The sequence below is a fragment of the Schistocerca nitens genome, chromosome 10, assembly GCF_023898315.1.
Source record: "Schistocerca nitens isolate TAMUIC-IGC-003100 chromosome 10, iqSchNite1.1, whole genome shotgun sequence".
Lineage (NCBI taxonomy): Eukaryota > Metazoa > Arthropoda > Insecta > Orthoptera > Acrididae > Schistocerca > Schistocerca nitens.
Window position 1 is genome coordinate 214,619,824 of NC_064623.1, and position 24,756 is coordinate 214,644,579.

The 24,756-nt window shown below is 41.9% G+C and overlaps 1 long non-coding RNA gene across 1 annotated transcript in view; it reads right to left on the reverse strand.

The window, feature by feature from the left end:
• Positions 1-70: 70 nt before the first annotated feature.
• Positions 71-24,756, reverse strand: part of LOC126210420 (uncharacterized) — a 36,043-nt gene continuing 11,357 nt past the window's right edge. The window contains exons 2-4 of the long non-coding RNA XR_007540671.1: positions 773-945; positions 448-653; positions 71-367 (exon numbers count right to left, since the gene is read on the reverse strand). This is a non-coding gene — a long non-coding RNA (uncharacterized LOC126210420). The remainder of the gene's footprint in view (positions 368-447; positions 654-772; positions 946-24,756) is intronic.

A 24,756-nucleotide genomic window follows, 5' to 3' on the forward strand; every position in this document is an offset into this window, starting at 1 on the left:
TGCATTTGTGATCTGTACCATCTCTGAATGTCAAGTACTTTAGCTACCATTCTTTTATTTAAGACCTCACGATGCCGCTGTACTAAAATTGCTCTCCACCACCTCTGAATAACTACTGCACTCTCCCTTTGTCTAATAAAAATTCTCCTCTGTTGTTTCCCGGGCAGTACTTTCCTGGCCCATTTTTGTATCACTACAGCAGCAGCTTTTTTCATTAGAAAAATATTTCTTTCATACTTCATTAACTTTGTTGCTCTACATTTCTGCTGAATTGTAATAGCTGATTTTCTTATTCTTCACTAGTTATGATCAAATTTCTTCTCCACCAACGTTGTAGCTTCACTGCAGCAGCCTCATACTTAGGTAGCTAAAAAACAAAAAACATAACAATAGAGTTAGAACATATAGACTCAAATTCATTTATTAAACTATGATTTGACTATTTACCTGAAACTTCAGGAGTATCTGCCACAGTAACGAAAGCGTTTTTTCTCTGTGACCATCTACAATGTCACGTGATGTAATATTGCTTTTTATATCAAAGCCTGCCGAAATTAGAGATGCAAACGCAAGTCCTACATTGTATTGACCAAGCCGGTGCTCTAAGCTTTGACATGATGGTTTCGTCTTGCAGTATCATTTCCATAACACGACTGGGAATGAAGTGAAATAAAGTGAAATCATGGCCTTCAGTAAATTGAAACAATAATAAATTTGATTTTACCATCCATATATACAGTCACAGTGTCATTCAGTTGCATGAAGCACTTACCACAAGCGAATACCATCCCGAAGATCAAGAAGCTTGGTCACAGCATAATCAAACTCATTCAGATATGACTGCGACAGTTTGGTTACGTTGTAACTCATGAACAGACACTTTATGACGTCACCAACAGCTGATAAAAATTCTTCAGAAAACGCCAGCAACATATCACGACTTGACTGAAAGTATAAAGATGAAGGAAGTATGCAATCAACAAACACTCAATAAATGGCTGGCAGCAAAGTACTACATGTTCAATAAACTGAACTTAGATTAAATAATAGAAAGGACAATACTATATACATGCATGTCATCTCATGAGCATAACTTCATACCATACATGAATACAAGTTTAGTAAATTCGACAATAAAACCCTCATCCTCAGGCAATATTACTGCAATCCACAGTCCCCATTTTAAAATGGTGGTGAGGCAGGTTACCTTTCTATGCAAAAGTACAGGATGAACCCATCCTCCTTAACCTTGTCTCTATCTCCATCTACATACATACTGAGCAAACCACTGAAGTGTACGGCAGCGGGTACTTCCAATAGTGCTAAATATTAGGGTATCCAATCACGTAAAGAGTGCAGGAAGAATGCTGTTTAACTGCTGTGAATGCTCTAACTGATCTAACCTCATCATCTCCAACACTATGGGTGTAAAATTATGAGCAAGCTGTAGTATACTCTTAATTTATTCATTTAACACTGGTTTTTGTAAATATTTAGGTAAGGTTTTGCAGAATAGTTGGCTTCCTCCTTCAAGCATCTATCAGTTCAGGTTTTCCATTACCTCCTCGATGTTTTACAGTGAGTCAAACAAGCTAATGACCATTTATACAATATCCCCCCTTAGTCTTGTCTGGAATAGGTTCCACAAATTTGAGGGACATTTTTAATGTTTTTTATTTATTCTTCTCTGTAGTATGATTTGGTCGCATTATCCCAGTACCCTATCTATCTTCATCTACACTTACTACAATGAACCATCTTCACAATTATTCTCTGTTATTCCAATCTCGAACAGTGTGTGGAAGAAGTGAACACCTGCATCTTTCTGTGTTAACTCCGATTTCCCTTTCCCTAATTTTATTATGATGATCACTTCTCCACAAGTGGGTCAGCATCAACAAAATATTTTCACATGCGGAGGAGAAAGTTGGTAACTGAAGTGTCACGAGAAGATTCTGCTGCAATGAAATACGCCCTTGTTTTAATGATGTCCACCCCAAATTCTGTGTCATGTCGGTGACACACTCTCCTCTATTTCTGTACAAAACATGCTGCTCTTCTTTGGTCTTTCTTGATGTACACCATCAATCCTATCTGGTAAGGATCTCACACCGCACAGCAGTACTCCAAAAGAGGATGGACAAGCATAGCATATGCAGTCTCTTCAGTAGATCTGTTACATTTTCTAAGTGTCCTGTCAATAAAACGCAGTCTTTGGTTTGCCTTCCAAACATTTTCTGTGTGTTCTTTCCAATTTAAATTGTTCATAATTGTAATTCTTAGGTATTTAGTTGACTTTATGGCATTTAGATCTGACTGATTTATCTTGTAACCAAAGTTTAATGTACTCCTTTTGGAAATAATTTGGATGATCCCTCAATTTTAATTATTTAGCATCAACTGCCGATTTTCACACCACACAGATGTATTTTCTAAATCTGTTTTGCAATTTGTTTTGACCTTCTGATGAAAAGACAGATACCTTCAAATTGTTTGTACAGATAGGGAACAGCAGAGGCCCTATAACACTACCTTGGGGAATGCTAGATATCACTTGTTTTACTCTAAGACTTTCCATCAATTACTATGAACTGTGACATCTTCAACAGGAAATCATGAATCAAGTCACGTAACAGAGACAATATTCCGTAAGCATGCAATTTCACTACACGTTGCTCATGTGGTATAGTGTCAAAAGCCTTCTGGAAATCTAGAAATACATAATCAATTTGAAATCCCTCCCCAATAGCACTCAACAGTTTGTGTGTGCATAGATGACTATCAACAGTCCGTTCTCTTTTTGGTAAGTTGGTTGGTTGGTTGGTTTAAAAGAGGGGGGAAGGGACCAAACTACGAGGTCATCGGTCCCTTGTTCCTAATAAAACAATGCCACAAGTGTGAGAATAAGACAGAAGAGACATATAATACAAAACAGAAACAAAGGAAAAATTACAAGAATGAAGGAAAGGCAACGAACACCACAAGGAACAGAAGAGGACAAGAAAACAACAGAGAGATGCTAGGAACAGAAGAGAGTAAAACAAGAAAGCAGATTACAGTGGCTGGCTTACCACGGGAATAAAAAGGAAAAGCCAGCCACTCCGCAACACATTAAAACGTCCACCATAGAAACAGCACCTGATGGGCCGATAGCTATCCACATCAAGTGGGTTTTTACCAGGTTTGAGCACCAGAATGATGGTGCTCTTCCGCCATTGTGATGGAAAGATGCCATCACACCAGGTTCGATTGAAGATGAGGATGTGTCACTTGTAGTCAGATTAGAGATGTTCAATGATCGGGCCCTGGATCCGATCAGGCCCAGGCTTTATGCCAGGGAAATGTGCAAGGGCACTGAGGAGCTACCACTCTGTAAATGGGGTGTTATAGGCTTCCCTGTGGCGTATAGTGAATGAGAGGAATTTCGCTTCCAGTGGCCGTTTGAGAGTGCGAAAAGCTGGGGGGTAATTCTCCGACGCAGAGGTGCGAGCAAAGTGTTCGACAGTCGTCTTTGCGACAGTAGATAGCACGCCATATATGGTAACACCGGGAACACCTGTTGGTGTCTGGTACCTCAAAAACGTTTGATCTTTGCCCAGACTTGGAAAGGAAATATGACACCCAATGGTCAAGACGTATCTCTCCCAACACTTCTGCTTCCGTCGTTTGACACGTTGGCGACGCTCCTTAATTGCTTCAGCAACTTCTGGCAACCACCAAGGGACTGCCTTACACCAGGGGAACCCTAAAGAGTGAAGGATCGCATTTTCTGCTGCAGAATTCATTGTTGTAGTCACCTGCGCAACCATCACATCAATGTTACCATGTGAGGGGGTTCAACAATGACAGCAGAGGTAAAAGTTTCCCAGTCCGCCTTGTTTAAAGTAAATTTGGGCAGGTGTCCGTTGGCCTGACACCGGGACAGCGACCGGAAGATGGAGAAGTGGTCACTACCACACAGGTCTTCATGTTCTCTCCAGTGGATAGACGGGAGAATTCCTGGGTTACAAATGGATAAATCAATGGCTGAGTAAATACCACAAGCCACACTGAAATGTGTGGCAGCCCCAGTATTTAAGAGGCAGAGGTCGAACTGAGACAGTAAAGCTTTGACATCTCTGCCTTCGCCAGTAAGCACGGTGCCACCACACAAGGGGTTAAGGGCGTTAAAATCTCCCAAAAGTAGGAAAGGTTTAGGGAGCTGATCATCAGTGCAGCTAATACATTCAGGGGTACTTCAGCATCTGGAGGAAGATATATATTGCAGACAGTTATTTCCTATGTCATCCTTATTCTGACAGCCACAGCTTCAAGTGGGGTTTGAAGGCGCACAGTTTCACTACAGTCCGAGTTTAGGACATAAATGCAGATTCCACCTGACACTATTATGGTCGCTACAGTTCTTGTAATATCCCTTATAGCTGCAGAGGGCAGTGGTCCGCATTTCCAGGAACCAGGTTTTCTGGAGGGCAATGCAAAAAGCAGGTGTAAAGCTTAACAGTTGTCGCAACTCAGCCAGGCGGTGGAGAAAACCGCCGCAATTCCACCGGAGGATGACGTCATCGTGTTACTGGGAAGGCATGGAACATTCAATGAGGCAGTTTACGCCTCAGGGTCACCTGCTGCCACCGACTTATTGCCTGAGCAGTCTACATCCATTGTGTCTGAGGGTCCGGCGAGATCTAGGTCCTCAGTGGACGCCAGAATATCCACCGCATCCTCAGACATAGAGCTTGTACGTAGCGGTGGAGTGGGTGCCACTGCAACCTCCTTGATCTTAAGGGTCTTCGTTTTGGGTTTCTCTTGCTGTTCCTTGTGTTTCCCTGGCTGGGAGGACTTCACTGGCTCAGTCTCCAGGACTGAGGATGAGCATGAATACCTATGATGAGCTGCTTTTGAGTTCTTCAGCCAATGGCGGATTTCGTCTTTCCCACTCGCAGAAACCTGGGAAGGGAGTGACCCAAGGGACCCCTTCCTAGCAAAAGAAGCCGAAGATTTACGCTTCTCCACCTTAGAAGTGGGGACAGATGTCCCTGATGGTTTGGGGGGGGGGGGGGTGTTGCTCTCAAAGTAGGTGGTGCAGCAGCAACAGGGAGGAAAATGCCCCCAACCATCATGGGGGCAGGTGTAGTCTTCCATCTCTGAGAGGTGACTGGGGTTGGCGGAGCTAATGGTGTCAGAACTGTTGTAGCCGCAGCGTAAAACGATGTCATATGTACAGGATGCAGGTGTTCACATTTCCTCTTAGCCTCAGTGTAGGTCAGTCGGTCCAGGGTCTCATGCTCCATGATTTTCCTTTCTTTCTGGAGAATCCTGCAGTCTCCCAAGCAAGGCAAATGGTGCTCTCCACAGTTGACACAGATGGGAGGTGGGGCACATAGAGTATTGGGATGTGATGGGCGTCTGCAATCTCAGCATCTGACGCTGGAAGTACAGCGGGAAGACATATAGCCGAACTTCCAGCACTTAAAGCACCGCATCAGGGGAGAGATATAGAGCTTTACATCACAGCAGTAGACCATCACCTTGACCTTCTCGGATAATGTATTACCCTCGAAGGCCAAGATGAAGGCACCGGTGGCAACCTGATTACCCCTCGGACCCCAGTCGACACGCCAGTCGAGATGTACACCTCGCCGCTCTAAATCGCCACACAGCTCATCGTCAGACTGCAAAAGAAGGTCCCTGTGAAATATGATACCCTGGACGATATTTGAGGTCTTATGGGGTGAGATGGTTACAGAAACATCCCCCCAGCTTGTCACAAGCGAGTAACGTCCATGACTGGGCAGAGGATGCTGTTCTGATCAAGGCTGACACAGATCTCATTATGGACAAGTCCTCCATCTCCCCAAACTTGTCCTCTAGATGCTCAACAAAAAACTGAGGCTTCATTGTCATGAAAGATTCCCATCAGCTCTCGAACATACAAGGTACCGGCGCGAGTAAGATCCGCTGCCATCCTTAACCATACGTTCCTCCCATGGTATGACCAGGGAGGGGCACGATTTGGAGTCTTACTTCTGTGTGTTGAATTGAGCTCGTGAATGCTTAGAGACTGATGGTGTTTCACCACCAGCAAGAGATGGCCATTGCTGGGAGTCCCGACGTCTCAGGGGAATGGGCATACGTGGGGAGTTAATGGCTCAGGCATCAGCAGAGCAATCCCTGTGAGGTCAGGGGGCTACAACAAACAGGATGCATGGCGGCCCCACCACAATGGGTTGGCTACCGTGCTGGATATGAGGTGCAACGAAGTCTGTGGTCATCGAAGGCGCAAAACACGACACTGCATAGTGCATGGTGGAAAACACACCCAGGAAGGTATCCTCGCCCAAGAGACAGAGAATGGGCAGGACTGAAATGCGACGACGAGAAAGTGGGCTAAAGATCTCAATGCAAGATGGACACGATGCACCATGTAAGGCGTCCTTCCCAATTGGCTCGCTCTTCGGGAAAATTTTGAAAAATGGAGGTCAAACCCTACAGGGGACCATCACATAAAGGGGTGAAATAGATTCCTTTTGGTCGCCTCTTACGACAGGCAGGAATATCTCGGACCTATTCTAACCCCCGGACCCGCAGGGGGTGTCTTCGAGGTAATTCATAATGCTCAAACACAACATATGGTCAAAATCCTGCTGCATATCGACTTTAATGATATGGGTCTGTAATTTAGTGGATTACTCCTATTGCCTTTCTTGAATATTGGTGTGACCTGTACAAATTTCCAGTCTTTGGATACAGATCTTTTATCAAGCGAGCGGTTGTATATGATTGTCAAGTATGCAGCTACTGCATCAGCATACTCTGAAAGGAACCTAATTGGTATACAGTCTGGACTCGAAAACTTACTTTTATTAAGTGATTTGAGTTGCTTCGCTACTCTGAGGATCTCTACTATTAAGTACTCATATTGGCAGCTGTTCTTGATCAAATTCTGGAATATTTACTTCGTCATCTTTGGTGAAGCAATTTCAGAAGGCTGTTTTTAGTAACTCTGCTTTTGCAGCACTGTCGTTGATAGTACTGCCATTCACTGAGGTAAAAAGAGAAGAGTGGTGGCATTATGTCACAAACTAGAAGCCAATGTTTGCATCGTAACAAGCCCAAAACATAAGGTTCACTGCTTTCACATCCCCATAGTTAACCACGGTGCCATTTTCCCATGATGTCATTGACTGTGTCATATTACTGGAGCAAATATGCAAGTAAGAACAGAAAACGTTCGAAATTGCTTTCCTGACACTTTGTTATTCATGTAAGTTGTGTAACTTTTAGCGTTTAAAACAGTTGTTGCATGCACACGACAGAAATAACGAACAAGAAGCACTCATAAACAGTAGTCTGCATATGCTTTGGTCCATTTAAAATACTGGCAGGCCCTGCCCACTCTAGCTTCAAAACATCATACAGCAGAAGTCTGTAGAGCCACTCCCTTCTTTGTTTTTGCCTCCATGTTTCTACTGCTATCACACAGAGGAGGCACTATTTGTATCTTTCTGCTAGGATACTTTATGTATGATCAGAATCTCCCTGGATTTTCTGCCAGGTTTCACAACAAAGTTCCATTGTGGAAAATATTATAAGCATCTTGCATGGAAGTCGCGTGGGCTCATGAACTAACTGCTCGAAATAATTATCAGAGAATGCGTTTAGCATAATTTTGGATGATGTTTTATAGGTACGACTATATTTAAATATGTATTTACGCCAACAAATCAAGGGTAACTTAAAGTCACCACCAACTATAATCATATGACTCGTGTCCATGTCTGAAATCAAACTCAAGTTATTTTTGAACCTGTCAGCAGTTGTATCATCTGAAATGGAAGGTCAGTAAAAGGATCCAATTATTATTTATTCTGGTTGCCACGAATGACCTCTGTCCATACTAAATCAATGAAAAATCTACTTCAATTTCAGTACATGATAAACTTACTTGTAACAGCAACAAACACGCCACTGCCAACGGTGTACAGCCTATCCTTTCGGAACACTGTAAAATTGTTCACAAAAATTTCGGCTGAACTTATCTCCGGCTCTAGCCAGATTTCAGTGCCTATAACAATTTGAGGATCAGAGCTTTCTACTAGTACTTGGAGCTCTGATACTTTCTCAATACATCTACAACAATTTACAACTGTTGTACCAATGGTTCATGTATCTACATTCTCCCTGTTCGACCTGCACCCTTTTTATGTTTTCCCCAAGACACTCTAACCTAAAAAAAAAAACAGCCTAGTCAATGCCACACAGACCTGTTATCTGCATAGTGACCTACTGCGTGTAGAAGTCTGCTGCCTACTTTACTTACTATTGGACTAAGATGAACATTCCATTTCATATTTCCACAAATTTTGAAACCCAGATAAATTTACAAGTTGTCTGATAGACTGTAACTCACTGATATTGTAGTTACAGGAGTCAAGTTTCTGCATTTGGTGAAGGGCATATTTGGGTTTCTGGACATTTAAAGAAAGTAGCCAGTCTCTGTACCAGTTTGTAATCTTATCAAGCCCTAACTGAATATTTGTGCAGCTTCTTTGTATAGTACTTTATTATAGGTTGCTCCATCATATGAAAAACTCTAGGTGACTATTAATATTGTTTGGCAGGTTATAAACACACACTAGCCCTAACACACTTCCCTTTGACACACCTCACACTACTACTTCCAGTAAGTCCATCTAACATAACATACTGTGTTCGAATTACCACAAAATCCTCAAACCAGTCACAAATTTTGTTTGATACCTGTAGGTGTGGCTCCATGGTGAAGTGCGAGACTTTGGATTCAAAGGCCTGAAGAGTTCAGTTCCTGAACAGTCTTAGAACTTTCACATGTCACTCACCACTTCTTTCACCTCTGGCTGGATAAGTCAGTTCAAAGTTCTGAGGTAGGCAACAATATACTACTTCCAATAGGACCGTGTCTAATAAAGAACTGTGGTGTTTAAAATGAAGTTTTGCATTGATGACAGTTTCACTGTTATGATTCTAGTTCTGATCATGAATGTTGATGTAACACTTTACCTTTTGGAAGTAAAGAAATACTGCATCCATCTGGCAGTCTCCTTCCACGGCTTTCAAGACACCTCGTGAGAATGAAAAAGGAGTTAGGTTTGGTATGACCACTGAATGGCACAGAGAAAGCCACTCTGTTCAAAATATATCATTATATTTGAGGTCATAACACATTCTATGGTTCTACAACAGAGGGATGTCAATGATACTGGTTGATGGTTTTGTAGATTACTTCAGCAACAGTTCATCTTGCTTTCTTCCGACCTCTGTCTGCAGTTTTTGGTTTGAGGGGTCTACTTTATGCTTCGACTGAAACGAGCACTAAATCGATCATTTCTATAGATAATCTGACCTAGACTCTGCTGACTCCTGGAGCTTTGCTAACATTTAGCTATTTCAGCTATTTCTCATCAGCAATCCAAGCTATATTGACAGCCTCTGCATTTCAACTTTAGGACTGTAGGAGTGTAACTTAGCAGCTGACTTGGATGCTCCATCTGCTGCAACGATGTTCAGCCTCTTACTTATACAACATGCAAATTCGAACATGTCAAACCGTAAGTCTCTATAAACCCAAAGAGTAATTGTAATGTAATAAATTATACAGCCTTGAGACAACCACATTTTCACATCATCATTAGACAAGCACAATTTTAAATATACCAGACTTGTAATTGTAAGGAAAAGATGGGTTGCTACTCACCGTAAAGATGACATGTTGAGTTGTAGAGAGGCGCAACAAAAAGACAGTTACACGTTTGGCTACCAGCCAGAGCCTTCTCCAGAAGAGGACGGACACACACACACACACACACACACACACACACACACACACACACCATAGGTTGAGGCCAGGATTATTCCGGGAGCAGAGAACACGTTGTACAGGTAACTTCTGTCCGCATAGTCCAAAAAAGCCGGTGGTAGAGGGGAAGATCCAAATGGCACAGGTTGTGAAGCAGCTGTTAAAATCAACTACATTATGTTCAGCTGCATGTTGTGCCACAGTGTGGCCTGCTTTACTCTTTGTCAGTTTGGTGGTGACTGTCCACCCTGGTGGACAACTTGCTGAAGGACACACCAATATAAAAAGCTGTGCAATGATTGCAACAGAGCTAGTATATGACAAGGCTGCTTTCTCAGTTGGCCGGCCTTTGATGGGATAGGATAAGCCTGTGATAGGACTGGAATAGGAAGTGCTGGGTGTGTGGATTCGGCAGGTCTTGCACCTGGGTCTTCCACAGGGATATGATCCCTGTGTAAAGGGATTGGCATTGGGAGTGGCATAAGGGTGGAGTAGGATGATGTGGAGGTTGGCTGGGTGATGGAACACCACTTTAGGAGAGGGTGGGAAAGATCTTGGGTAGGATATCCCTCATTTCAGGGCATAATGATGGGTAATCAGTGCCCTGACAAAGGATGGTTCAGTTGTTCTAGTCTGGGGAGGTATTGGGTGATCAAGGAGGCACTCCTTTGTAGCTGATTCTTAGAGGTCGTTGGAGGTTTGGGGATGTGAGGGAAATAGCTGTTTGTGGACTAGGTCTGGGGGATAATGCCTGTCTGTGATGGCCTTGGCGAGACCCTCAGCATACTGGACAAGAGAATCCTTATCACTGCAGTTATGTCATCCCCAGGTGGCCAGGCTGTATGGAAGGTATTTTTTTGGCATGGAAGGGATGACATCTGTCGAAATGCAGGTACTGTTGATGGTTGGCGTGTGTAATGTGCACAGAGGTGTGGATGGAACTGTCAGAGGAGGGAGGTAGCCAACATCCAGGAAGGTGTCACACTGGATTGAGGAGGATCCAGTAAAACAGATGGGAGAGAAGGTGTGGAGGTTGTGAAGGAATTAGTGTAGGGTGTCTTGGACCTGAGTCTAGATCATGAAGTTATCGTCAATGAATCTGAACCAGACTAGGGGTTTGGTATTTTGTGAGGCTAGGAAGGTCTCCTCTAGATGGATCATAAACAGGTTGACAAATGAAGGTCCCATGTGGGTGAACATAGCTATGCCATGGATTTGTTTGTATACTTTCCCTTCAGAGGGGAAGTAGTTGTGAATTAAGTAGCAAGGTGAAGGAGGAAAAAGGCAGTGGGTTTGGAGTCTGAAGGACGTTGGAAAAGGTAGTGTTCAATAGCAGTAAGATCATGGGCGAGGGATGTATGTGTACAGGGAAGCGGCATCAACAGTGGTGAGTAGGAATACACGAGGTAAAGAGATGGAAATGATGGTGAGTCAGTGAAGGAACTGATAGATATCTTTGACATGGGAGGCCAAATAAGGGCAATTGGTTGCTGGTGTTGGTCACTGAGGGCCGATATGCTTTCAGTGGGGGCACAATAACCAGATAAATTGGGGCATCCAGGACTGTTCGGTTTGTGGATTTTGGGGTGCATGTAGAGGGTGGGTGTGATGTGCGTTGTGTGTCATAGAGGTGACAACAGAAATGGATTCAGGGGAAAGGTTCTGGGAAGGGTCTAAGACTTTAAGTAGGGACTGGAAGTTACATTGGACTTCTGGGATGGGATCACTGACAGAGGATAGGTAGAAGAGTCAGATAATTGTCAGAGGCCTTCTGCAAGATATTCAATGCAATCCACGACAGTGGTGGAACCTTTGTCTGCATGTGGGATGACTGTCAGGATTTGTCTTGAGGTTGTGTATGGCTCTCCTTTATTCTGCTGAATGGTTGGTGTTCTAAAGAATGGACCTGAGGAAAGATACTGAGGCCGAGTTGAAGGTAAGGAACTCATGGAATGTGACTAGGGAGTGGTTAGGTGGGAGCAGGGAGGATCACAGATGGATTGTGTTATGATGAGACCCATCTCTCTCTCTCTCTCTCTCTCTCTCAGGAAATTCAAACACAGTCTTTTAGAAGAAGAATGACTTACAGCGCATTAAAAGTTTCAATGGCTAGAAGAGGCCAAACACAGCAGGGTGAGTGTTGAAAGAGGACAAGGATGTGGAAATAGTCAGTGTGACAATAGTCATAGCAATTACAAAAAACACATATGACCATGGTCCACAATGTTTTCATTGTCAAGGGCACAGACATACTGGAAAATATTGACTACCATTTGGTAATCACATTTCAAACAGTTAGCTAACAAACCATAATAAGGAGGCAGACAAAAGAGCTTCAAACACTGTAACAATAACTGCTAGTGAATGTTCATTACTGACAGCAAAACACAATGACAAAATATCCTCCTACAAACGAATTAAATGTGATCATGTTGGACACTGTTACATATTCACAGGCAACGTACACAACATTATGGGAAAACAAAAGAGGCAATGTGTGGATCTCTGACAGTGGAGCAACAGACCACTGGAGTTAACAACGTGAAAAATTTGTCACTTTCATCAATGGTGAGGTCAGTAAACGCAGCTGGTGGTGGATATTTACAAAGTACTGGTTTTGGCATTGTAAGAAGTTTTACATTCCAGGCATTGTGTAATTGGATAAAAGTCCCTCAGGCAATTAATCTTTAACAAAATAGCTGCACTAGTAGCATAAAATAAAGTGGGGAAATAATTGTGGAAGATCCAAACAAAGGCAATTTGTACTACATTAGTGAAGACAACTCCAGCATTTCAATGCATGAATGTGGCCCTGTTGCAAATCTTATCACTGGTCAGGAAATGAATTTATAGCACGAATGGCTAGGCCACATCCACTTTGATAAAGCTAAATGTACAATTATGGGCCATATTTTATGGAAATATTTGGCCAAAATAATGTTACTCTCAACATTGCTGCAATGTGACTGCAAATAGAAGGCAATTTTGCAATATGGATGGGCAATACTGCTGATGTTTCAGGTAGCTGTGGACATATTGCAGTCAGGTTGCTATGTTGCCTACCAAGAGTGGACAGTATTTCAAATTGCCGGGCAGTACCTCTCTCTGTTCTTGTCAGTAAATGCTTCTCTCTAATTCTCACCTCCATTTCCTACTTCTCTCACTAACATCATTGCACTCACATGTCCGAGCAAAAATCTATGTCGTTTTACTCTTGTTATTGAGGTTTGCAATTTTTATATTAATTGCTCGGACAAGATATTTGAAATCTTTTTTTAACATTTTACTAAAATTCTGGGACAGACATGTATCCAGCATCAATTGACAAGCTGAATTACATGATTCATTCTGACTAAGAATGGATGCATCCAGAAAGCCCAATTCCTCTTCTTGTTCTTTCTAACAAATTTATTATTTGTGCGATTTAAAAGCAGGAGAGTCGCACTCACATCCATCAGCTCACTTTGGGCCATTTTGTGGCAACAGTATGGCTCAGCGAAAGCCCCAGAACATGTCAAGAATCGAGAGGAACTGACAGTGAAGAGCGACAGGGTTAACGGAGTCCTTAAGACCATGCAAAAGGTCTAGACGAAGCTGCGGCCGAGGCGTACACCATGGAGGCGTACGTGAATGGACCACAAGTAGAGGTGGTAAAGGGAAGGACTCCAGTTCGGAGAGAAGGGACCGCATTTGAACCACAATCATTAGCCCCGATCTGGGCCACCGATGCGGGAGATGGACTGCCGCAGGCGGGAAAAGGACACGGTAATTCGGATGTGCAGGAGAACTATGAATGAGTGCTGCGTAACTGGTGAGCAGTTGTTCATGTCTGATCTACAGTGGAGGGACACCAGCCCCCACCAGTACCCTGGTCGCCGGACTCGTCCTAAAAGCTCCTGTCGCTAATCGAACCCCACAGTGGTCCACAGGGTCAAGCAAATGCAATGCTGAAGGTGCTGCCGAACCATAAACCACACTCCCATAGTCAATTCAGGATTGGACAAGGGCTCTGTAGAGCTGCAGCAGCGTACAGCAATCTGCACCCCAATTGGTGTTGCTGAGACAACGGAGGGCATTGAAGTGCTGCCAGCACTTCTGCTTAAGCTGACAAAGATGAGGGAGCCAAGTCAATCGAGTGTCGAAAACCAGTCCTAGGAATTGATATGTCTCCACTACAGTGAGTGGATCATCTGGACAAAACCGGTGAGTATATGAGTAACGGGGGAATGCAATATATATAACAGTTCAACCAAACGCTTCCAAGTACTGTGTGCTGTATGCTTTTGGAGCATGGAATGTCACAAAATTTCTGGGATCAAGCAATAGCAGCAGCAAATTACTTGTGAACACTATGTCCAACAATAGCAAATGATGGAGAAAGTCCCTGTAAACAATGGCACGGACGAGAACCAAACACTGATCATCTGTGGTTATTCACATGTTGTGCAGGGGCAAAAATGAAAAACCAGCATAACAAATTGGAACCAAAAGGACAACCTCATGTAATGATTGGGTATTCAGAAATTGTTAAATTCTGCTGATTAACAATTGCCAGAGATAATGTGTATGATGAAAATATCTTTCAAGCAAAACTGAAAGAAGTGCTACAAAAGATGTTGATCTGAAGATCACAAACACCACAAATGATTGAGCATTAAAGAATATAGAAATTATGGAAACGAGAGAAGCACCAGACAACTAGCAAAGTGAAGATTGGGATACATTCATGACTTCCAAACACTTTGACACACAAAATGAGAATGGAGGACAGGGTGAGAGTGCTGAAAGTTATTACTTCACAACAGATAATAACTCTGAAGTACAAATGCCTGCAATAAACAAAAACTACAGAACACATTCTGAGCAACAAGTCAACTCACCGAAATGGCTACTGACTACAAGACAAATAAAAGAAGAATGTGTGTGTAGTTGAGAAGGAGAGTACACAGAGAGAAAAAGATCCACAGATGCACAGGAAGCTGTGCCAGCTGGCGATAAAACCAAATGGCAAGAAGCAATCAGAAGTACTGGGAAACACAATACAAAACAAAACTTGGATACTTATATCAACAAAAATAATCAATGTTTACATAAAATGGAGTATGAGTAGATAAAAATATTCTCACCAAGAAGCAGCAGTAGAGAACACACAAAAAATACAGAAATGCGCAAGCTTTTGATACCAGTAGCTCCCTCTGGCAGGAGGCTCAAAGGGAAACGAAGAGGGATGAAGGAAAAGTAATGTCAAAGTTAAAAAGGTGGTGAGAGTTATGGAGAAGTCATCCAGAACCCTTACTTAGACTTACTAGATGGGATGAGGGAAAAGACTTATTGTTGGTGTCTGCGCTGTACGAGATTTGAGAACTTAATGGTGGGCAATACATAATAAGCAATGTAGTAATCTCAGTACTCATTAATTTTTTGCTTATTACCCTATCTTTACATTCTCAGATTTTAAATCTCACCCCATGTAACCACCAACAGTCAGCCTTTCTTTCTCATCCCATCCAGTAAGTCTCATCTGAACCAGGGTTCTGGGCAACTTTTCTGTAACTATCACTATTTCCTAAACCCTGTCAGTCCTTTTCTTCAACGCTCTTTCTTTCTTTTCTTTACTAGGAGCAGTCACTGGCTCCGAAAGATGGGCAGTTCCATATCTTTCATGTGTGCTGTCTCCTGCTGCTGCTTGGTGAGCAAATGTGGACATTTGTACCACAAACTAACAAAACCAGAAGATACAAACAAAATGGGTTTTCATGTGCAAATGTTATTAAAATAGGACAACTGCTAGAATATGAGTGGTAGCTTCAGGTAGTGAGCAAAGCCCAGGAACTAATTCTGGGAAATGTTACAGTCCTGTGGTAAAAATGGAAAGTATGTGACTACTAATGGGAATAGCAGTTGAATGAAACTGGAAAATTCATCATTTAGATGTCATCGTGACATATTTGATGGCTGATGAAAGAGACTGTTTCATTCTGCTTTAGGGCACTAAAACAACTGAGGTCATTAGCACTCATGTAATAACCTTACAACACTACAACGAAAAAGAAGTTAAAAGCAACTACAAGTTACGCACAATAGACAGAAGGAAAGAGAACTACAAACAAGGACTACCTCTTGGAGAAAGGTCCACAAAAGACACTGCAGAGACAGTGGAGGTTCCAAACCAAAGACTGAATGTCCTTTGCCATACTGCTACGATGGATAGAAAGTAAAATGCAGTCAACAGCAGACACCCCCACCCCCCTCCCCTGGAGATAGCAATAAGATCCACAACTACATCGTTTTCTATAGTAGGTCAGAAATCACAGAATGGAGCCAGAGAGCCAACGGTGGTTGCCCCCTGCAACTGAAGAGGGAGTAAAACTGTTAAAAGAACAAGTAAATGAAATCTAGCGGGCTTCTATGCTATCACAAAGAATGCGATGGTACTGCGCACGCAGCTGTTTATAATGAATACATTTCACCATTGTAGAATGACTGTCAAAAACACTGCACGCCTCAGGACGAATTGTATCGTGGCATGTCTCAGTCGACCAGGGGACTGGGACATGGCATGCTGAAAATGAAGTGCAAACATTCATGAGATACTCTACCTGGTCATCACAACTGGGGAAATGTTTTTTGTTGAAGGTTGCCAGTCAGCCTTCGGAAGCTGCCAATTGGGTTTACATATAGGTGGGGTAGTGGGTCAGCAAACAAATAGCCAAGGGAAATAGTTGCTCAAGTACTTGTCAGACAGAACGGACCACTCAAGATGACAGGCAAGCTGGGCAGTGCAAAATGAGAGGTCCAAATGGGAGTAGGTGCACTTGGAGTTTGAAAGGAACATGGGTTCTCCAGTGTTAAGATAGATGCAGTTGAGCTGATTGAGGTAAGCCAAAACAGAACCTCTTGGACAGATTCTGGAAGAGCCCCGAAGGGGATGGTGCACATTAAAGCCACTGAGCAGCAAAAAGGGGTGAGGAATTTGACCAATAAGCTGGAGGAAGTCCGCCTTGGTGTCATCAAATGGTGTGGGAACGCAGATGCTGCAAAGAGAAAAGGTGAAATGAGGAAGGATCATGCATACTGCATTAACTTGCAGTCTGTGTGTTCGGTGCGATGGCTTGGGTATGAATGTAGTCCCGGATGAGAAGCATGACTCCCCGATGAGACGGAATGATGTTCTTGGGGGAAGGTCAAAGCTGTGCTGGAGGTCGAAGCAGTCGCGAGGACGCAAATTTGTTTATTGGAGGCAGAAAATAAGAGGACACTGCAATTTCAAGAGCAGCCTCTTTGTCGGATCTAATGGCGCAAATTTTCCACTGGAGAAGAGTCATAATGGGGAATGGGAAGCAGAGAACAAATGAAGGGTAGTCACCTTGCTGCCGAGTGCCAGCTTTCAAAGATTCTGCTACAGGTCACAAAAGCTGGAGGATCCTTTTCCATGAGATCCACAAAGATGCCAAGAGAAATGGTAGGTGGTGTGCACCTGCGACACAGTGGTCGGCTGGCAAGTATGTCACATAGCGACACCGTGAAAGAAGATCTCCAAGTCGGCGAAGGAGACGTTCGTTTGCTTTTGACTTCTTGGAACCTTTCCGGCTAACAGAGGAAGACTCCAACATTTGTTGATTGGAAGGACATGAGCATCCCTACCCTAGGTTACAAATCTGGCCGGGAGTCAACAGGATATTCAAGTGTGGTTGTAACAATGATACTGATAGCAGCACATAGGGTTCAGAATGCACAGTCAGACTGTGATAACTTCATAGCCTGCTTTGATCTTTGACAGAAGCACCGCTGAATCAAAAGTGAGAAAAAGAGTGCATGTGGGTACTAAGGACGCATCTACCATTTTCATCACTTGATGGACTGCCACGACACCCTGACCGAAAGGTACATTCGGATTTCTGCCTGGGTCAGACCATTGAGCACCCTAGTGTAAATAACACCATGGAAAGAATTCAGTGTTCAATGGGTCTCGACATGAGCAGGATATCCATGGAGGAGCAAAGCTGCAAGTAGTTGTTGTGCTTGAGAATTGGAAAGTAGTGTCCAAAAGCAATGTGCCATTTTGTAAACGAGAGCAGGATTTTACAGGGCCAGCAATTGCACCAACACCTCCTGAATAATGAAGGGATTTGCAGTAGCAAAGGTCAAACTGTCTTCAGAATATGAAACCACAAGGAACCGTGGTGCAGCACTAAGGGTCTTTGGATCATTAGCCTCATTTTGTTTGGTAGACGTTGACTGTGAAGAAGATGATTGGCTCATTGTGACCCCACACCCCTATAAGGGGAGTGCACCTGCCTTCGGTGATTGTTCACACCTCCTAAAAACCTGACAGATGGACGAACCAGCTATTTGGGAAGGTAGCGGTTCAGGCAATTGCCCCTCCCTGGCCTGTACCAGGTGGTATGTGGAATGCTACCTGTCAACCCAGAGCTGGGAATTACCGTTCCCAGTCACCTGCTACGCATTAGACACGTGGGCTCGAAAGAATCAAGCATACTGCTGTAATGATTTTCTTTGTGCAAGGGGAGCCAACAGTGTAAGTTTGAAATATACTGCAAGTGAGAACAATGTCACTCACTGATTGACTGATAAAAGCAACTGACTGACTGACTGCAGTTGGAAACTCATTCGAAGTTGAAGGGGAGCTCAGTGATGTCAGGTATCTTTCTTGTGAACTTCAAAGTACACACTATTATCTTCTTTCAATGATGTATTGTGAAACTGGGAATCTGTATGTATGTTAACATATTCGTGTTCTTTCAACTATTATGTGCTGTGAATTTGTGTGTTCTGCATGCTGTTTTTCTAAATGTGATTCAACTTTCAAACCATTTGGTCTATGTAGTTTCAACAAAAGGTATTTTGTAATGTTTTGCACTATATCTTTTTATGTCCCAAACTTACAAAACTTTGATTATCCCAATTGGTTGTTAGATTATTGAAGTATCCTTCAATGATGACAGTATGATTGGGGAACAGACATTTGCAAGCCAAAGTCATCTCTACAGTTTTTGGCTACATCTGTCAGTCAACCTTTTGGTCTGTATAATTGAACCATAAGACCACCATTTATACTGAGTACTGCCTTAACATTTTCACATGAAACACTTATCCTATTATTAGTTGAAACAGAGAGGATATCTCCATGTAAGTTTACCTTACTTGAGGAGGAAACTATTCATCAATGGGCTATGTCCTATTGTCAACCTGACAGGAGTAACTTCTTTCCAATAGTGTGTTTAGTAACCGGTTCACTATGCTGTTGATTGTCAGCAGCTTCTTGTTTCCTACTTGCAACTACCCTTTTTCCAACTACCACATATTCCTTTTACTGAACAGAAAAATGACTGCTTGCTGCCAGATGGCACCTCACATTACAGAGACTCGTCTGTGCACAACTAAATGGCTCTGAGCACTATGGGACTTAACATCTATGGTCATCAGTCCCCTAGAACTTAGAACTACTTAAACCTAACTAACCTAAGGACATCACACAACACCCAGTCATCACGAGGCAGAGAAAATCCCTGACCCCTGCGCACAACTCTGATTGCTTTGCCAGCTGAATTATTTTCCTGTTTACCTATCACTCTGTGGCAAAACGCCAATTCTTTGCCTTCATAATTTATCTCATATAAGGCATTTTGGTGTCTCTGTCTCTCTCTGTCTCTGTCACACACACACAACATTAGGCTATAACACATGGTTCTTTCTGCTACCCTGAACCTTGGCACACTACACATCCAGAAGTTTCTATTTTATGTTATCTACAAAACATGAATTACTGATAACTTGCAGCAGTATAGTAGTTATCTACATCTACATACAGTACGTATTTCACAAGCTGACATAGTGCATAGTCAATAGTACTTGGTATTACTGCTAGTAATTTTTTCTTCCTGTTCCACACACAAAGGGAGTGAGAGAAAAATGACTCTGTACAAGCCCTAATTTCTTCTCTTCGCAGTCTTTACATGAAATGTACATTGGTGGCAGTAGAATCATTCTGCAGCCAGCATCAAATGCTGGTTCTCTAAATTTTCTCAATAGTGTTTTTGTAAAAAGAATGTAGTCTTCCCTCCAGGGATTCCCACTTGAATTCGCGAAGCATTTTTATCTAACTTACTTACCTAACTGGGAGTTCTAAGTCATCCTATACTTTCATGTACACTGCAGCATCATCGGCAAGCAGTCTCAGACTGCTGGCCTCTATCCACCAGGTTGCTTTAATAGATAAGATAAGTACTGGCACAGTAACCCTGGTGCACTCTTGACAATACCCTCTTCTCTGATGAACACTCACTATCCAGGACAACATGCTGTGTTCTGTTACTAAGTCTTCAAGCCATTTGCATATCTGAGAAACTATTCTCTTTGCTCGCACCTTCGTCAACAGCCTGCAATGGGGTACTGTGTCAAAGCTTTCCAGAAATCTAGGCATACAGAATGTGCCTGTGCCTTTTATCCATGCTTCACAAGAAAAAGCTAAATTTTGCCCAAGTGGTGCTTCCTAAATCAATGCTGATTTGTGGACAGAAGTTTTTCTGTCTCAAGGAAATTTGTTTTATTCGAACTCGATAATTGCGTGCAGAAAACTGACAGAAGCGAGAATCAGCCAAGAAAAAAATACGTAAAAACTACAGATTCGAGGTGTCCGACAAAGCACAATTCACAACACAGCATGCATACCACAACACAGAACGTAGTTTTAAAAGGAGAGCAATCTAAGGGTGCAGCAATGAAAATGCAAACTAGTGCTCTTGAAAGTCAGTCAGTGTGTAGGAGACCCAAAATATTTGTTGCCTCTGATAGCCACGGCAGAGACTGTGCAAGAAAAACTTTAAATTTAGCTTCAAATAAATATGACATTGAGGGAAGGTGATAGGAGGTGCCCCCACTAGTGTAATATTACTGACAGATGAAGATTTTGCAGCTATTTGGGCAGGGGCCAAAGACATAGCAAAGAATGAAGCCAACTTGGCAATTCATTCACTACAAAAACCCTTGTCAGCATTACAAAATACAAATGTGATTGTAGTTGGAATACTACACAGGCATGACGTGCCTGAATGGTCTTGTGTAAACCAACAAATTCAATCCACAAACAGAAAACTAAAAAAAATAGTGAAGGCTTCCACAACACTTGAACACTTGTTTCATTAATAAATATACAGCACATGGGCAGCACCTAAATTCAACTGGTAAAGAACTAAAGGCCACAAGGATTCATGCATCAGTGGAAACAAACAGGGAAGTGTACAAAACAGCAATAGAACTTAAATGGAAGGATACTGCAGTCTCAGATAAAGAATCAGTGAGAATGGTTACTGACAACTCCTGCACAAATAACAACAGAATTCTTAAAAGTGAATACTGTATCTGTGGACAGCACAATCACTCAAGAAATAAATGTACCCAAGAGATCAGTGCAAAAGTCAGAAGAAGCAGCACATGACATGGCAGCAAAGAAGACACTGTATAAGAAGACAGACCTATTTGCAGAAAGAAGAATAGCAACTCAAGCTCAAGCAGTGAAAATACCAACAGGTAGAACACAGCAGTCAACCCAAAGAAAGAAACCACTACCAAGTGATCAGGATTTTTGGTGGGATCAGTGGTGGTTTCACAGTTAACAAAGTGAGTCAACAAGTGGATGAACAGCTATGTGACTATCATAAAACAGACAATCACAGTGCATGAAGATTACAGACATTAACTGAACCTACAACTTCAAATATAGAGTCAAATTCCTCTCAGAGCAGTACAGAAACAAACTACTTACTTTTTTACAAGTTAACATATGTTGTATTAGAATTAAGATTTTAGAATTAGAACATTTATGCAACACTGAGCATGTAGATATTATACGTGTATCTGAGCTCTGGTTAACCCAAGAACAATTAAATATCCAGAATGAGATTTTCACTCTGCAGCGGAGTGTGCGCTGATATGAAACTTCCTGGCAGATTAAAACTGTGTGCCGGACCGAGACTCAAAATCGGGACCTTTGCCTTTCGCGATCAAGTGTTCTACCACTGAGTTACCCAAGCACGACTCACGCCCCGTCCTCACAGCTTTACTTCTGACAGTATCTCATCTCCTACCTTCCAAACTTTGGAAATTTTCAGAATTGATGTATCTACATACTCCTCAGAACTAGATGGGGAGTTTAGTTGTGTAAAACTATTGAATGAAAATATAATGGTAGTTAGTCTATAGCCGGAAGAAGTGGCCGATTGGTTCTAGATGCTACAGTCTGGAACTGCGCGACCGCTACGGTCGCAGGTTCGAATTCTACCTCGGGCATGGATGTGTGTGATGTCCTTAGGTTAATTAGGTTTAAGTAGTTCTACGTTCTAGGGGACTGATGACCTCAGAGGTTAAGTCCCATAGTGCTCAGAGCCATTTGAGTCAAGTTAGGCTATACAGTAAAGGTCGCCACATGGTGATGTCAATTTGTTTATTGAAAAATGTGAATTAATAGTCAAAAAGATATTAAAGAGCAAGACAAGAATTGCTATCTGTGGTGATTTCAACATAGAAATGGCAAACACATAAAGGCAAGTCACTAGGACATTCTTGAATATGCTAAGATCATTGGATCTCTATCGTACAAATAACCGTGCCAAATGAAGAATGCCTGCATAGGCAATATTGTTGTGAATTTCCATAGGGAAGATTTTACAGTCAGACTTGTAAGAAGTGGACTTGCAAATCATGAGCCACTACTCCTTACACTCTGTAAGAGCCAACCAGTTAAAATTGAAGAATCTAAAGTAGTAATGGTGCGAGGGCAAAAGGAAGAGTACATAAGTATGTTTATTGATAGATTAGGAAGTGCAGATTGGAACTTCATATATAACTGTCAATCTGGGAAAAGGGAACCTGAAATTGCATTCAATAACTTCTTTAAAAAGTACACAGATTTATGGTATTCTTGCTCAGCAGTAAAAATATTTGATATCCAAGTGAAATGAAAAAGAAAAGACTGAACTGGTTTACAGAAGAACTAGAAGAAATCAGAGGAAACATGCATATGCTGTACCAGATAAGCAAGCCTCTACCCCAGCAGCAGAACAGAGCGTGAACATTCGTGAGTCATATCCGAAATGCAAAAAAATTCTACAAAGCTAAACTACTTCTGGCAAAAAAGCAAGCAGTGGAAAACTATACAGTAAGAGCTCCCAATAAATCAAGGCAGCATGGCAAATAATAAAACAAGGGAATACACTAAAATGCACAGAAACAGTCCTGCTTGAACCCAAGGAATTAAATCAGTACTTTTTAAACTCAGTTAAAGAAATAAGTAACAGTATTAAAGCAACAAATTCATCTGCAATGGGTCTTGTTGGAACACCACTGCCTGTTAACCTGGTGTTTCAATGGAGAGCTGTCACATCTGGTGATGTTATAAAAGCAGTATACAAATTTCCAGGTTCTAAAAGTATGACTGTTATTGGTTATCGAATAACATCATTAAAAAGGCAATACACTCAATTTTACCATAGTGGATGCTGTTGAATTACATGACTGTTCATTTACAGGGCGTAGAAAAATTTCCGCTACCAGTCACAATAAAAGATTATTTATTTGTCACGACTGGTTTTGGGCATGTGCCCATCCTCAGGTGATTATACATTCATGTACATGTTTATATTGCTAGAGATCAATGAAGATGAAGCATCATTATTATAGTTATGCTATGGTGACAGGTTTTCCACTTAGTTGCACACTTATTATCATTTTCATGTTTGTATGTAATCACAGTGTATTTCATGAGTGCACGTCGTAATAGTGACATATGCAGCTAAACTATATAAAACTGAAATATGGATGTGAAAATGATAAGAAGTGTGCAACTAAGTGGAAAAACTGTCACCACAGTGTAACTATAATAATGATGCTTCATCTTTATTGATCTCCTGCAATATAAACATGTACATGAGTGTTTAAACACCTGAGGATGGGCATAAGCTCGAAACCGGTCGTGTGACAAATAACCTTTTATTGTGACTGGTAGTGGAAATTTTTATACTTCCCATTAGCTTTTATTTTTAATAAATATGTGAAATTTGGAGTTTTACCAGATGCACCAGATGCATCTGATCAAAAGTTGTCCCAGTTTCTAAAAAAGGGGGCAATCATCTTCCCCAAAGTTACAGACCAGTCTTCATTGTTCCAATATTCTCAAAGAAATTTGAGGCACTGATACACACAAATAAGTAGCTTTTTTGAAAAACAGAATATCCTAGGTAACAATCAAACAATCAATTTGGTTTTGCAAGGGGAGAAACAACACGGGTCATCTTGGAAATCACGGACCAAACCTTAACAGCTTTTGAAAATAAATAACATGGTATCACTGGTATTATGTGACCCGGGCAAAGCTTTCAATTGCATTCCTGTTGACATACTACTGAGGAAACTAGAGTTTTGTGGGGTGAGAAGGAGCACCTTAGCTGTGATAAGTTCTTATTTAAGTAACAGAAAACAATTTATCTCAGTCAGAAATGTAAATTCTTCCATAATGGAAATCAGCACATGTGTACCACATTCTTCTTCTTCATTGTAGCTATCAATGATTTACCTAATAACATAGCCTCCCCTGTCATATGTTATGCTGACGATACAACACTACTTACCACACATCAGAACATTTCAGATCTAAATAGTGTAACAAAAGAAACACTTGATAAGGGCCTGGACTGGTTTGGAGCCAATAAGCTCCTGTGCAATCCTGATACAACCCAACAAATTTTAATGGGAATAGCAAATGAAGTAGGCAATAAGTCAGTAAAACTCTTCGGTATTTACATTGACTCAAAACTCTATTGGCAGGAACATGTCAGTCACGTATGTAAAACAATATAAAAGCCACTGATCATTGTCTTAGGAAACATGGGGCATTTAAGCCTTATACT